Below are 16,466 nucleotides of genomic sequence, written 5' to 3'. Positions count from 1 at the left end.
CAGCACAGAAGACACATTTCCTATGTATTTTCTAAACACTCTCATGCAATACAATCGACACAATCTAGTTCATCCTTTATGTAAATAAAACATTCCATGTGTGCAGATGCCAGCATATATCCTGGATGGTTTATCTGTTTGAGTAACAAAGCTGGCACTCCATACAAGCTATACCCCCCAGATAATAAACTATCTGGAACCAGATGCACTGGAGAGCACTGTGCAAAACTAGTGAGAATTAGCTCATGAAAGCCAGCCAACACAGGAAGTAGAAGTAATCCCTCATATATATTACTCCATCCACATTTCTCACCTGCCTATCACTTCTGTGCTCACACTGGCCTTAGGCTTTCATGCCCTCTCCTTCCCAACAGTTCAGTTCATATGCTCATTTACTTTAAGGCATCTCCCAATATACTGCTACATCATAAACAGTACTGTAAAAATTAATAGTACTATTTCTACATTATTGATACTCCTGTACAGGGGAAAAAAATAAAAAATAATCATAATCATATATCAAAGTAGCAAGTGGTTTTGAGAATCCAACTTTAGAGGCCTAGAATCTGGGGTTTTTTCATTGTTATTGACTTAAGTATCAATGTATGCTCAAGACACAGCTTCTGGTGACCTTTACTTGCAGATCTCTGAGCTCAACAGATCTACCAAAAACACTCAGAAAACAAGATGACTGCTTAGAGACCATTTAGAAAAAGACTGCTCTAAGTAGCTTGCCCAATACCATACTGAATAATCCAAAGGAATATTTAACTGACCTATTCTTTAGATCACATGTCCACTTCCCACCCGTTCCTCCTTTGCCAGCCCTCTCCTTCAAACAGTGATCTTCCCATTTCTGTAACAGTTCAGCAGAATCCCACAGGCAAAAGTGTGCTTCACTGCACAGCCTTGATTCACCCTTTGAGTAGATCTGTCCTGTGCATGAAGGCAGCCTTGGAAAAACTAATGTCATCATATAATTGAAGATGTTATCCTAAGGTGCAGCAGAACTTAATTAAAAAAACAGGCAAACTCAATTATGGAATTCACAAGTTGCTTGACTTTACAACTTACAGCTTGTTTTAATGGAAACTTTGCATGCTATTTAAGAATTTTAATAAAATAAACTTATATTGCACATCTGTATATCACATGACAAACTGTGTCAGCAGTACAGTGGTATGATCCCAAGAGTAGAACTGGGAACTTCAGATCAACATCCACTGTTCAACTAGTAAACAACAATAAGGGACATTATGGCTTTCTTCAAGAATTCTGAATAAAAAATTCAAAGGTGTAACCCTTGAGATACATACAAAGCTCTAGGATGTACCACACACAGGCAATCCGAAACTACTTAACCCGTTACTCTCTCTTCTCCTAGAATCTGTTCTAATTCTCTGTTCTCCCTAGCCTTTACAATTTTCTCTTTTCCTCCTGCATCTTTCCTATCCCAGCCTCAGACTATACTCTACAGACTTCAAGATAGTACTGATCCCCTCCCTATCAAGCCCTCATTTAAACAACTACTTCTATCTTGTAGCTCTCTGAACACACTTATTTGGGGTAGAGGTTCCATACTGGTGTTTTGGTAGTTGCAGACTCCTGAAATATCATTGCCTTACTTTTCTGCAGCTATGAGGAGACCTGAAGTGAACAGAAATGTTACATCTCTCACCACACATTCAAAATACAGCAACATGCCAAGAGATTCAGTGACAGAGCCACTGTGTATGCCATAGGAAAACTCACTTTCCACAAAAGTGCTACTTAGTTATTGGCATTTACGTGAAAACTTCTAACTACTACTAGGTTACTGAACACCCCACTCCTGCCTCTGTTAACAGCTTCCTTTCTGAGCAGATGATTGATACATTTTGCACTTGTAGTATGGAGATCTTTTCCTACACAAGAATATCGTAAGTCTAGCCATCACATATAAAGAACAGATACAGCCTCTGTGAAAGAAGCCTCCAAGACAAGCAGGTGTCCTTCATCTCCTGAATGAAGTCCCCTAAGGTCTTATTAATCCAAGATCTTTAAGAGCTTCCTGCCATTTCCAAATGCTAATTTGAGCACACTCAAATTACAACACTGGAAGTTCTCAGATACATGGGATGTTAACAACTGGTAGCATCTTGATTCAAATCAGATCTTTTTCGGACTTAAGACAACACTAGATCAGAACAGCAAAGGCTTTCAGTATTGCCAATTCAAAGAAATGTCTACCAAACATAGGAAACATATAGGAAGGTTCCCCCTGAGCTGCCTGGTCTATTTACTATATTTATAGCATATACAAACATTACACCATAACTTGTAAAAGATCCCTGGGAGTATGTGATTGACAAACACTGTAAAACAGAAAATTATCTCCAGCATTTATACATTCTAACTAAAACCTGCACCTAGCATTATACTGCATATACATACAGTCACAAGATTAAAGCCACTTACATCTTTAATAACAAAGGATCACAAAAAAATAGGTCATCACTTGGTGTCAAACAGTAACATCTCAGTAAAATTTTATCATTCTGAGTGTTCACTCCTGCTGCACAAAGTCATCATAAACAGATTGCACAAAGCATCTAATGAAAAACAAAAATACCAAATTGAAATTACTAGCTAAAAACAACTTGGTGGCAGCAAACATTGACTAGAGCTAAACTCACCTGCACCTAGCCCAGCTATTGGATCAGAAATCTATGAGTAGTGAGAGAACACAGACATGATTCTCACTCTTAGTGCCAAAGACTACAGTTTTTAATCATGTCTAATTTAAAAATAACAAGACAGCAACAAACAGACTGCAATGTACAATAATATTTCCAAGATCAAATAAATTCCCTTCAGGAAACTAACACTTCCAGTTTGGAAAGCATCTAGGGATACTAGGATTTCCTTAGTAATACAAAACACTAATAGATTGTGTTGACTTCAAAGACTTCAAATGCTGTAATAGTGTTTCAGAAAACATACAAAGCTTTTGACAACTGAAATGATCACAGAGTAGATCCCAAAACCAGCACACATACATAAGAAAGGCAAGCAATTCAACTGGAAGAGATCCTATACATATCAATCTAAAGTTAGCATGCTCTAGTTATAGCAGTAGCAGAAAGAATTTATTTATTGTATTTGTGGCAAGCAGATTTTGTTACCAGATTATTAGGTTTTCTTGATTATTTTGCAATGCCAATTATGACACAGCAACTGCAACATCACATTATTCCCCGTGAAGAAATACTAAGTCCAAACAAACATGAAAAATAACCTGACCGTATTGAGTTCAAAGGTGAGAAAATACATTAATTTATAAAACATCAGTTCATGGAAGGAGTACAAGTGAACTTAGGGGCCACTAATAACTAAAATAACAGTTTACTGGAATCAGTTAATGGTTACAATTTTACAATAATTTAGCCTTTCCTCTTCCAAGTCCTGATCAAGGTATTATTCCACCACTTGATAGTCCTGACAAGCCAAATACACCTCTCCCACAGTTCATTCAAAAACCTACTTCCAAAAGGCACTGCTTAGTTTAATACTTCAACCCTGCCACACAATAGCAAAACTTTCTTAGCAGTCATTTAACCTTAGCTCTTAGGAACATGGATTAGTGGTGGACTTGGCAGTGTTAGGTAATGGCTGGACCCAATGACCTTAAAGGTCTTTTCCAATCTAAATAGTTCTTTGATTCTAAGGCCAAGGCTATTTACATATGCCTTCTAGAGCTATTTTAAATGCCTACACTGACAACACTTTTGTCTCCCTCCTCTCCTACAAGAAGTATCTGCCCCTACCACTAAGGGTTTATACTATTAACAATTCCTATGTGCAACAAGAAGCATCACACACTTGAGGAACTGCCGTTCAAAGAGACAAGTAACTGTCTCCCCTAAGATTTTCCTATATTCTCTATGTAGCTGGAAAACAGCTTTTGAAATCAGGCAACTCATTTACACCTACATAAACTTTGTTGAGTGGTTATTTGTTTGTGGTTCTTTCCTGCAAATCTGGTCAAGTGTTGCATATACAAACATGCTAAAAAGCACCTGTCCCTCCCTAAAGCAGCAGAGAAAGTAATATATATCATAAAATGTTTGTGCAGTCTCTGCTAAGTGAATGAGAACTGCTTTAAAGAGCCCAGCACAGAACCAAAAATATGATTAAGGGAGTGGAACATTTCCCTTGTGAGGAAAAGCTGAGGCAGCTGGGTCTTTTTAGCTTAGAGAAGACCGAGAGGCAACCTCATTAGTGTTTACTAATATGTAAAGGGTGAATGTGAGGATGGGGCCAGGCTCTCCTCAGTGATGTCCAATGACAGCACAAGGGGCAATGGGTGCAAGCTGGAGCACTAGAGGTTTCACGTAAACATGAAGAAAAACACTTTCACTCTGAGGGTGACAAAGCACTGGAACAGGCTGCCCTGAGAGGTTGTGGAATCTTCTTCTCTGGAAACATTGAATACCAGCCTAGATGCGTTCATGTGTGAGCTACTCTAGGGGATCCTGCTCTGGCAAGGCAGTTAAGACTGGATGATCTTTTCAGGTCCTTTCCAACTCCGAACGTTCTGTGATTATGTGTGACAGGATGAGTAGAGCAGAAAACTTCAGCACAGCTCTGGCTATTTCCACTTTTAAAAAAAAAAAAAAAAAAAGGCAGTAGTCCACAACTTCACTGTGTAGCTTTAGATCAATTAGATTGAGACCCAGTCATGAGACTTGCAGAGATTACCTGCTTTCAGTGTTCCTCCACAAGTCTGTAAATCATCAACCCTTTTACACAGCTGGCTAGAGGGCTGAACTCCCCAATTAACAAAGTACCTCTTTTACTGCAAAGTACACTGCAAGAACAGCCTAGCAGATAATCCCTTGTTAAGTCCACTCCCACTGGAGTGGCTCTTTTCAAAAGTTTGACTTTGGAATTACAGAAAGTAGAACAGAAATGTGTAGGACTGGGCTTTCCAAGGTAATGCACAAATACAGACAAAAGATACACTGTCTAATACAGTAAGGTACACACAAAATATGCTGCAATGCATTGTAATGTAATTGTCATGGTTGTCTTCTGTTGGAATGCTAAGATGCTGTGTTCTCCAACAGCTGAGACACAAGTCTACCTCTGTTATCAGATACTGTATGCTTTTGCTCTACCCTGTCAGTCCAGGTACACAAAGAAATGGGTAAAAAACCTCAACAGCAGTAAAAGAAAGCCTGTATCCAAACATTTTCATGGATCAGTGTAGTATAAAGGAGCTTGAAATTAAACAACTTCAAAGCAGAGTGAAATTATATGGTCTTATGCATAGCTATGCAATCATGTCTCTGAAGTCTCTGGTAAGTGGATAAGGGAGGGTAGAAGAAAAATGAGTGGCAAATTTTAGCATGCCTCAACTTAGTTCCAGCTTAGAAAGAAGCTTGTTCAAGGTTTGCTTGTTTGTTTCATTGAAAAGAAAGTCTGTCAGCCTTCCTTTAGGGACTAAGATCAGCAAGAGGGTTTAAATTTTATTAACAAGAGTGTTTCAAATGAAGACATCACTCCTTTCAGAGGAAAGGATTCATGCCACTTGTGCTAAGTTTTGCTACAAACAAAGTCTATGAAGAGCAATCACATTCCCACCCTTAATGATCCTATACATTGCCATTAGAATGTAAGATTACAGCTTGCTCACTGGAGAGCAGTAGGTCTGTGGTAGGCAATTCAGAAAATGTCAGTGGTTAAAAGCCACTACTTCAGACAATCCTTTTCTTTTGGCTAAGTACTACTCACCTTCAGAAGCTCTACTAGCAAGAAAACTGCAGCAAATTACTAGAGGAACAGTTTACATGAATAATTATCCTCCTTCATCTTTCTCTCATGTGTCAATGCTACAGTCCACCAATTGCCTGTCCTTTTTCTACCTCAAACAAATATTTCACATTTAGTCAATTTTCTTCAATCTATCTTTTCTACCGAGTATCTGCAAAGATACTAAGCCTTTCATGTGTGGGTGGGGGAAGAAATGTTTTACACAGGTAAAGCTAGCTGCTTAAAAGCCTAACAGAGAACAAGCCACCACAAATTGTATAGCAATGTAGTTAATCAAAGTATCTATCTGTTATCATAAAGCACAATTTAAGCCAACCTTACAACATGAAACTAAGAGCGTCTTGTGACTTGCCCCCACAGACACTGCCCAATAAGATCTATCTCATGAGAGAAACTACACACAGCATATTTTATAACGAGACAAAAATCTTGCTGTCCCATCTACAGTCAGACTGCTGCACTTAAAAAATACAATGCATCCTTTTCCGAATTTCTGGAGTCCTACTCTACTCCCATGTTTATTGCAGATTCACATCAGACCAGACAACTAATTGAGGTACCATTAACCTCTTCACATGATCTATGTAATCCTATGCTACTATACATTAGAAGATTCAGGCTACAACCTTTAATAAACACATGGTTCTCCAGACACAAGGAAGCAACTCCTGCACACTAAGTAAAGCAACCATGACACACAAGAAGCCCACCAGACAGCTCCCCCTCAGCAGTGCTGCAATGGCATTTGTGTGCACACTGCAAGGGCAAGCAAATGGGATCAACTCACGCTGGCAGCCTAGGCACTGGGACAGAGGCTAAACCAAATGCCAAGCCTTCTGAGACTGCTGCTTCACAGGTCAGACAAAATGAAACAACAGAGAAGCCAGTTAGGTGGTATGATCCAAAATGCACTGACTGGTTATGCTAAAATAATATACAGTGGGTCTAGGAAAATATAGAGCTACCAGCAAAGATAAAGCCTCAAAAGGCATAACACCAAATCTAGAGAAATGGCAGTGATTGCTCAAGCAAACAGTAATTAAACAAAGCAGAATACTTTACAGAGACCTTGACCTCCTCAAGGCTGGCTCTATTTACCTGATACGCCACTAGGTATGTTCATCTACCACATGCATTTGCACATAGACAATTTCACTGTAACTCAATAGCATACAATCACTGAAGTTATGCTTGCAAAGACCCAGGAGGAACGAACTACACCTTCATATCCCCAGGTCATAAATCTGAAGCTAGGGAGGGAAAAAATAAGGTTGCAATTCCAGTAGTACGACTTGTTCCTTTTAAAAAGAGATAAGGAATATAACAAACCTGTTTCTATGCTGTATTTGATCACCTCACATTTGGCCTACTACAGAAAGGCAACAATTCAGTAACAATTAGTAGTTCAGAGCACAAATTATATTGGTTAAAAACGTAAGAATGAGCTAGCAGCTAGAGTTCTTAAAACCCAAGATATATCTCTCTCTCTTCTTTCTAACAGACACAGTACTACTGAGGTATCTTGTCTGCTACCAGCAGACAACTGCTGCAAAAGGCATATTAAGGCCTTAAACTAAGCTGAAAATAATAAATTACAAATAGCAGCTCAGAAAAGTCCACTTCCACCAATACACTGAAGAAGGCAGATGTCATCAAACTGAAATTGATTTAAAGGCCTTAACTTTGCAAGTTGATCCCCAAATCACCATCAAAATTGCTCACCTAAGAAAAGCATGTTTCCATAGAAAAACAAGTCATTAAAATGTCTGAAGCCCACAGACCAAAGTGTTTGGTGTTGTTCTGTGTGAGACGGGCATTACAAGCAAAACTAAGCTTAGTTTAAAACTTTGTACTGTGAATATATTTAATTCCTTGATTAAAAAAGGAATTGCAGATATCAGCTGCAGTGTCTACACTAGACTTTTTTTTTGTCATAACTCAAGTGAATGATTGGGAAAACATAATTGTTGGCCACCTCCCCATCTCTACTGAAAATTTGTACAGGGTTTACATCAAAATTTATCACTAACTAGGAGTGGGAGGAAGCAACACATCGGAAAGCAGACATTCAACCAAACCTACTTTATGTTCTGGTTATGCTAGTAGAAGAAAGAAATCAAAATGAATCATGCAATCTGCAACATTGATTTTGTTTTCCAAGATAATTCTGGTATTTGTGTGACATACAAACTTAGCCCCAGGACACTCATAATTTAGGAGAACTACATGCTTCTTGAAGTTGTAATGCTGAAGTGAATGGAGCTTCTTTTCTGTTTTAATTTTTTTTTGAGAAAGGCAAAACAGTATCTATAGACAGAAGTATAAAATAAATTCATAGGAAATTATTACATTAGCTATCTAGAAAACCCGCCTGACAGGAAGACAAATGAGATCAGCAAAGCAGTAGAAGACTATATAGTCCAAAGATTTAAAGCTATTTTCGGAACACTAGCATACAGAATAGGAAATACTGCTTTCCTAAGAGAAAGATGGTCTAGAAAAAGTTATCAATATACCTGTAATTATAATATGTAGATCACAGAAAACAAGACTAAGCTATGCATTTCATGGCTACAGCAATAATATGCAACACAATTGCTCAAATGATTTGTGTAACATGTCAAACTACTCATTATAAGAAGCATAAGAAACCCAAGAATAATGTTCTCAAGTCTAGAAAGTGACATTAAAGATGTGCATGCTTTCAGCACTAACCTACCTAATAAAATGCAAATACAAATACATTCTAAACGTTCCATGTTTGATTATGAGGCAACAATAAACAGATCTTTTTTCATTTCAAAACTGTCAGATGATTCTGCAGGTTCTAAATACAATTCAAGCACAAGAATTAGCAGTAAAACACCTTTCAGGTTATTCTGATCACTTGATCAATAAACCAACAAACTACTGACAACCTTCCCTAAGGGATTATCACCAAGTTTTCACTGAGAAAATAATTTCCATTTTGCAGATGGAATTCCTCTCTATTGTCCAAATGCACATTATTTCTTCACCTGTCTCTTTCAAATTCGAAGCTTGTGAAAAGCACAGAATAGGCCATAAAATGGAAACTGTTACGTATAGAATAGATATTGTGTAGTTGTTAACATAATGCTTACTCTAGAAGCTTATTTTTTTTCTCCTCCAAGGGCTTCATTCACAATACAAAGTTGTTTGGTTTTTTTTTTCCTGGAAAAACGATGAATTTATAACTGTATATAAATTCAGGTAGCTATCACACAATAAAACCCTCTCATACTTCTCCATGTTCATTATAGTACATTGACTATAATAATTTACTAAATTACTTGAATCTGTCACTTATCTTTCTGTACATGATTAACTGAAACTACTAATTTTAGAGAGAACTACCACCAAGATAATTATCCACCAAGTCAACATTATTTCCTAGACTCAAGTGATAACCTGTTACTGATATGAACTAATGAATAAAGAGAATGAACAAAACACATCATTACATAGTTTCAGGACAACTCTTTCATTGCACTGTAGGATGGCAGAAGCCCATCACAAATTACTTCTCAAACCTAGTAAACTTAATGAGCTACTAAAACATGAAAGGTCATTTTCATATGTACTATGTATCACCTGGAATTAGGTAGGGGGTTGTAATAAAATGTTCTGCTTAATGGACTGGCACTGTTGAATGCAAATTGTACTTTTGCAGTCCTTTTTTCCTTCTTTAAAAAATAAAAAGAACAGAAATAAAAGAACACTGTGTGAACCAATATTGCTTGCATCAGACATTTGCAGTTTAAGTTGGAGAAAGCTCCAGAAGCTAGTGAACTCCCTTTGTTCTAAATATGTTCTAGGCCTGACAAAGAGAAAAGCATCTAATCATAGAATCATGAAGGTTGGAAAAGTCTTTCAAGATCATTGAGTCCAACCGTAACCCAACCATACCACAAGCACTAAAATATATCCTGAAATGCCACATCTAAACACTTCTTGGACACCTCCACAGATAGCAACTCCACCACCTCCCTAGGCAGCCCATTCCAACGCCTCACCACTCTCAGTAAATACATTTTCCCTAATATCCAACCTAAACCTCTCCTGGCACAACCTGTCCTATTTCCTCTTGTCCTATTGCTAGTTACTTGGAAGAAGAGACCAACACCTGCCTCTACAAACTCCCTTCAGGTAGTTGTAGATGTAATGTATATGTTGTATATGTAAATAAATATATATAGTCTACACAACACTTGTCCCAGACAGGCTGTCAGTATGCAAAAAAGAAACTGCTAAATAATCAAGGGAACACTTAAAGAAAAAGAAAATACAGGTAATCTTGACACTTTCATAACAATTCTGTGTAATTTTTTTTCAGTCTTGCCTTTGAACCTTTGGGAAAGCATGAACAGACATACAGGCACCTTTGTAGTCCAAGGAGGAATGAAGATAAACTAGCCGCTTTTATACCCTGGAGGGTAAAAGAGGGTAAATAATAGCCCTTTCTGAATTGCAAATTAGGACTACACATCTTACAAAGAGAGTGCTCTGAAAAACACAGAATCTTAAGAATTTTGCAGGAGAACAGTATCTACTAAAAGGTAGAGTAAGTATCAGAAGCTATTAATAATTAAATTAGTATTTAAACGTTTTAACACTTCGAATGATTAGTACAAAAAGCCAGCTGGACCTCAGCCCTAGCAGAAATGCTTCTCAGTACAGATAACCAGAAGTCAAACCACAACCTCTCCCATCTACTTTTCTAACACCTAAGAGAACTTTTCTACAGGCGTGGGAAAGCACAGGTTCCACCCATCAATACACTGTTTTTATTCCTGCCTGTGCACCTCCAAAAGTGGGGATTGGCTGTGTATGTCACTGGGAACCCTGCTTCTCACCTCTACTACATCCTTCCGTCTAAGGCTGTCAGAGCTGCAGAAGCTACAGTACACCAATACTTTTTTAAATTTTATTTTATTTTTTCTTAGAGTAGTTGGGGTGTACTCTTATCTCCCATGCCTGAAACCCAGCACCTCTTCTCTCCCATTTCCCCTCATCCCAAATTTTTCAATTCAGCTTTACAATCTTCTTATAAATTGACGATAGGCATGATATCCAGATTGAGTCTTAGGCAAAGTCACATACAACACAGCAATGCTGACAGAGCTCCCAACAGGAATCAAAAACTGAACACAGGGACACTTTGAAAAGGCATGAAAAAATCTGTAAACACTAGCCTTGAACACTAGTTCTAATGCAGCATGTTTGGAAGTAAGACCTCCAACTTTATTTCTGAGGACATGGTTCTTGACACTGAATTACAAATAAATTATTTTTCTCCAACCTCTCATTTAAAAGGGGAAATAGGCTACGAGAATATGACATTTTTTTATATATCAGTTATTAAATACTTCAGTACATGCAAAACTATTACATTGTTTACCAATTATTCCTCTGCTGAAACAGAACTAACAGTATTCATATTGTCATTGCATATATTGCCATATCTGTACTTTGTTTTCCCGTATTTTACTCATAAATGCATCATAATTCATGCCATGGGCACTCAAATAATTAAGCCCTTCAAGGCTGCTTTGGAGTATGCCATCTTGCTACTAATCAGCATTCAGATATCCTTGCTGTTCTCAAAAATATTTATACTCTGAAGGACGTTAACCTCTAGTGCTGAGCCTCACAAAATGTCTCCAGAGGCCCTGCATTGACTTTCTGGGAAAATTTGAATACAATTGTCTGCGTTGAAAAACCAACTGAAAATAGTGTTACTAGTAAGTCAGTGCTAAACCAAACATACATGACTCATGACAAATTAATGAAGGATGGTAGAAAACCTCTCTTCAGGAGTGCTGGTACCAAAAGCACATCTGCCTGCAATTACACATACCATAACAATCAACCTAATTGGAAAGAACCAGTTACCAAAGTTGCTAACACTTGAAAATTCAAACCCACTAGACTGAACATGTACTAATGCCTCTCCATCCTCTTAACTCAGCAGGACTGGCAGCCAAAATTTGTGGGTTTCTCCAACAAGGGAAAAACCGAGTTTTTTCCTGTGACAGTGTATCTATCTACAAACTCAACCATCAGTAAGATCAATGCAAAAACTAAAACACAGTACTGTAATGAATGACTAATACCATAATAAATCTACCATCAAAAGCAGTCAGTGAGCTCTATGGACCCACGAGGGCTGTAGCTACTGCTATTAAAATACAGTGCTACAGCAGCTGTCCTATCTCACATCCCTCAGAATACTACAAAGGGTTTTAAGTATCAATTTCACATGGGATGGTAAGAAAAAAGATTTACCTTGCACTTCTAGCAACCATCAAACCATATCAAACCACATAATGGTTTCTCTCGTGAGTCTGTTTCAGAGATACCTGAAATATTATTTTAATATTGTTCTAGAAAGAGGTGAGATCATTGAAGAACTCAACCCGAGATTACTGTAAATTTTTAAAAATAAAAACCACATGGAAGGAAACCTGAACCAAATCAGCTTACAAGTCAAGTGATTTAGTTTTGTTGCCTCAGACACCAGAACTTACAATCACTGAATCTTAAAAACATTTATTGGGAAACCTTCAAAGCTTGAAAGTTTTTAGATGGATTGAACAAGTGTCTTTGGATTTAAACAATCACTCATACTGTATGAGCAACGTGGTGGGAAAAAGTATTAACTCGAATTCCCAGAACTCTCTCAAATCTCTTAATTCCCTATTACTTGTCTGGAATAGCACACTTGGAATACAATCATCATGAGCCACAGTGGTAACTGCCTACATGCAAGACTTCAAGCCAGGAGACAATGTTTTCCTTCAATTCTCTTCCCTTTTATGTGAGCCTAAGGCAAACACTCAGCTCAGTTTCTCCTGTAAGATGAGGGCAACAGACATTTGGAGAGCTCTGATTATTATTAAAGCAGCAAGCCATCATTATTCAGTTGACAGTCTGGCTGTTTTAACTGTCCAAAATTCTCAGAATCCCTACACACAGCACTCAGACAACACATTGACTTACAGTGCCCATCAAAACCTCCTACCTGGCAAAATAACTCTAAATCCAGGGCTTACAAGTAATGGATTCTCATCTTACCTTCACATCTGTATTTTAGCATTGTGCAAAAAAGTTAAGACACAATCAAGACCCTCTAAATTTAGAAAAAAATACACCTAGTGTTTCAGAACACTAGTGGGAGGATTTCATGCAATGTATGACTATTATTAGAGCGTGGTTTTGCTTAGCAGATTAGAGGATACAATCAGCAGATGACACAGCCATGATTTGTGAAGTTACAGACTTATTAAAGGCTAATGAGGTAAACAAGTTAAAATTTACATTTTGCTCCACTGATAAGGTTCATTGGCACACGTATCTCCAACACCATGGTTTGAATATTAAACCCACTTGTTAATGCCTGCTAAAGCTAATTATAATGCTGAGTGGCATTAAACTACAATAACCAAGCCGCATGTTAGAATCACATTCTTAAGTATTACTGTGGCTAGGAAGCGAAGTGTTTTGCCTCTGGAAAGAAACATCTGTAAGTTCTTGCTGCAAGAAGGCACTAGGCTTTGGTGTCCTTTTCCCCAAACCTTCTGAAAGCCCAAAACCATGTTCCAATGCAACACGCAGGTAAATTTTGCTCATTAGTACAATTTCAATGAATGGTGTCTGCCTGTCGCATTGCAGTAGCAGTAAGGATTAAGTGACAAGTATTTTTTTATCGACAATATATTGTATTACACTTTGTATATACTTCCTAATCCCTAATGTAAAAAGCTCTGAGGTACTAACATTAACAAAAGCCTTGAAGATAATATTTGTTTGGTTTTACCTTTGTCACTATATTCTGTCAAAACTACACATATTACTACAAAACACCCACCACTTACTGAAAATTATACTGAAAATACAATTTAGGCCTTACAACATTCTATATATTTTTATACCACATCTGTCTAATGTGCGCTTTTAAACAGACAACAATAACTTTTAAGGATATCACAGGGGGACAAGGACCATAACGTTCCAATTTTAATCTCTGCCAATGTATCTGTCCTGTGACAGCAATGGAAAGAAGGTAAGATAATTAAGTGCCAGCTATCCATGCATCAACAGTAACCAATGTCAGGACTCACACCTGACACACAAAGAAGTAGTTCTGGTAAGCACAAGCTTAAGCTGCATCATGTCTCTGGGAGCTCTCATCCCAAAATAAGAGCAGCACCAGCTCCCCTTCCACAAGGAGGGCTATGGAAGGTACAGAACTGCACAGAAGCTATTACTACTTTCAAAGTAAAATAAACAAAAATAATGACAACAAAAAGCATTAAAGCTCTACAGATAAAACAACTCTACTTCTTATTTAACGTGCTGGTGGATTAGGGAAAAGCAATTCATGTCACCTACCTGGACTTGTGCAAAGCATTTGACACTGTCCCAGCTTGACAGCCTGGTCTCTAAATAGGAGAGGCATAAACTTGACTGACAGATTACTGGAAAAATCACAGAATCACACAATCATCCTGCTTGGAAAGGACCTTGAAGATCATCAAGTCCAACCATAATCTAAATCCACCAACCATAATCTAATCTACCCATTCAGTGTTTAAATCATGTCCCTAAGTACTACATCGATATTTCTTTTAAATACTTCCAGGGATGGTGACCCCCACCACCTCCCTGGGCAGCCTGTTCCACTGTCCAACCACTCTTCCAGTAAAGAAATTCTTTCTAATATCCAGCCTAAACCTCCCCTGGAGCAACTTTAGGCTATTTCCTCTTGTCCTGCCGTTATTCATTTGGGAGAAGAGGCCAACTCCCACCTCCCTACAACCTTCTTTCCGTAATTGTAGAGAGCAATGAGGTCTCCCCTCGGCCTCCTCTTCTTCAAACTAAACAATCACAGTTCCCTCAGGCTCTCGTCATAGAACTTAGTGTCCAGACCTTTCACCAGCTTGGTAGCTCTTCTCTGGACATGCTGGGTGGTCACACTCATATAGTTGTGATCAACAGCTCAACGTCCAAGTGATCAACGAGAAGTAGCATTCCTCAGGGGCCAGTACTGGGACTGGTGTTGTTTAACATCTTTGTCAGCAACATGGATAGTGGAATCGAGAGCACACTCAACAAGTTTGCTGACAACAGCAAAGTGTGCAGTTGACATGCTGGAGGGAAGGGATACCACCCAGAGGGACCTGGATAGGCTTCAGAGGTGAGCCCATACCAACCTCAGGAAGTTCAACAAGGCCAAGTGCAATGTCCTAAACCTAGGTCAGGGCAAACAAGCACAAATGCAGGCAGGGTGGAGAATGGATTGAGAGCAACCTTGAGGAGAAGGACTCAGTGGATGAGAAGCTTAACATGAGCCAGTAATGTGTTCTTGCAGCCCAGAAACCTAACTGTGTCCCGGGCTGCATCAAAAGCAATGTGGCCAGATGGTCAAGGCAGTCAATGCTCCCCCTCTGTTCTCATGAGACCCTATCTGGAGTTCTGTGTCCAGCTCTGGAATCCCCAACACAAGAAGGACATGGAACTGCTAGAGCGAGTCCAGAGAAAGGCCACAAAGATGATCCAAGGGCTGGAGCACCTCTCCTATGAGGACAGGGCTGAGAGAGCTGCGGTTGTTCAGCCTGGAGAGTGGAAGGCTCCAGGGAGACCTTACAGTGGCTTTTCAATGCCTGAATGGGCTACAGGAAAATTGGAGAGGGACTTTTTACAAGGGCATGAGGTGATATGATGAGGGGCAGTGGTTTTTAAGATGACAGAAGGTAGACTTAGATTAGACATTAGGAAAAAAATATTTCCTGTGAGGGTGGCAAGACACTGGAACAGGTTGCCTGAGGAAGCTGCAGATGCCCCCTCCCTGGAAGTGTTCAAGATGATCTTCAAGGTCCCTTTCAACCCAAATCATTCTATGATTCTATTTGTAAGGTAATACTTAAAAGCAAACATTCATTACACACATAAACACACTGCAGAACTACCAGATTTTTTTTATTCTGTGGGGAGAAGTGAAAAGGCACTTATGGTGTGACAATAAAAGAAACTAGCTGAGCAAATCATGTGTGAAGCATTAAATGCAGCTGGTTTTGGAAAACAGTTTTGTTCCTTTCAATTTGTCAACCAATTTAAGCATTCAGCTTGTAATACAATCTATTCCACTTTCTTCAGCCCAGCTTGAAGTGAAAATTCATGAAATGAAATACAGACATGCCATATGTCAGCAGTAGAAGCAAAGAAATGCAGTGGAGCTCAGAAACAGAAGATTAGATATACGGCTTGATATGAGCCATTCCACTGCATCTCTAGTTATAGGAATCCAGGGATGTACACTAATATCCACTAGTCCATGATGTAAGCCAGACACACAAAAAAATTAGAGCCGTCCACTTCAGTGCTAGGTTCCAGTGCCATAAAACCACCAAGCCAGATAAGCTCAACTGAACACTTTCAGCTACTGGTAGCATGAGTCATTTCAAAAGAATTCCCCATGCTCTTCACGTGGTTTCTATGCTACACACATAGTGTGGTCCTGAAATCAAACCTGGGAAGGATTGTTTGCGGAGTGCTCAGAGGACCCCTCACAACAATCTGTCTTGAAAACAGATGCTGGTGACTTTGAAAAAGCAGAACAATCAATCCTCTTT

Source organism: Chaetura pelagica, unplaced genomic scaffold, assembly GCF_000747805.2.
Source record: "Chaetura pelagica isolate M959 unplaced genomic scaffold, ChaPel_1.0 scaffold142, whole genome shotgun sequence".
Lineage (NCBI taxonomy): Eukaryota > Metazoa > Chordata > Aves > Apodiformes > Apodidae > Chaetura > Chaetura pelagica.
This window is presented reverse-complemented; position numbering follows the sequence as displayed.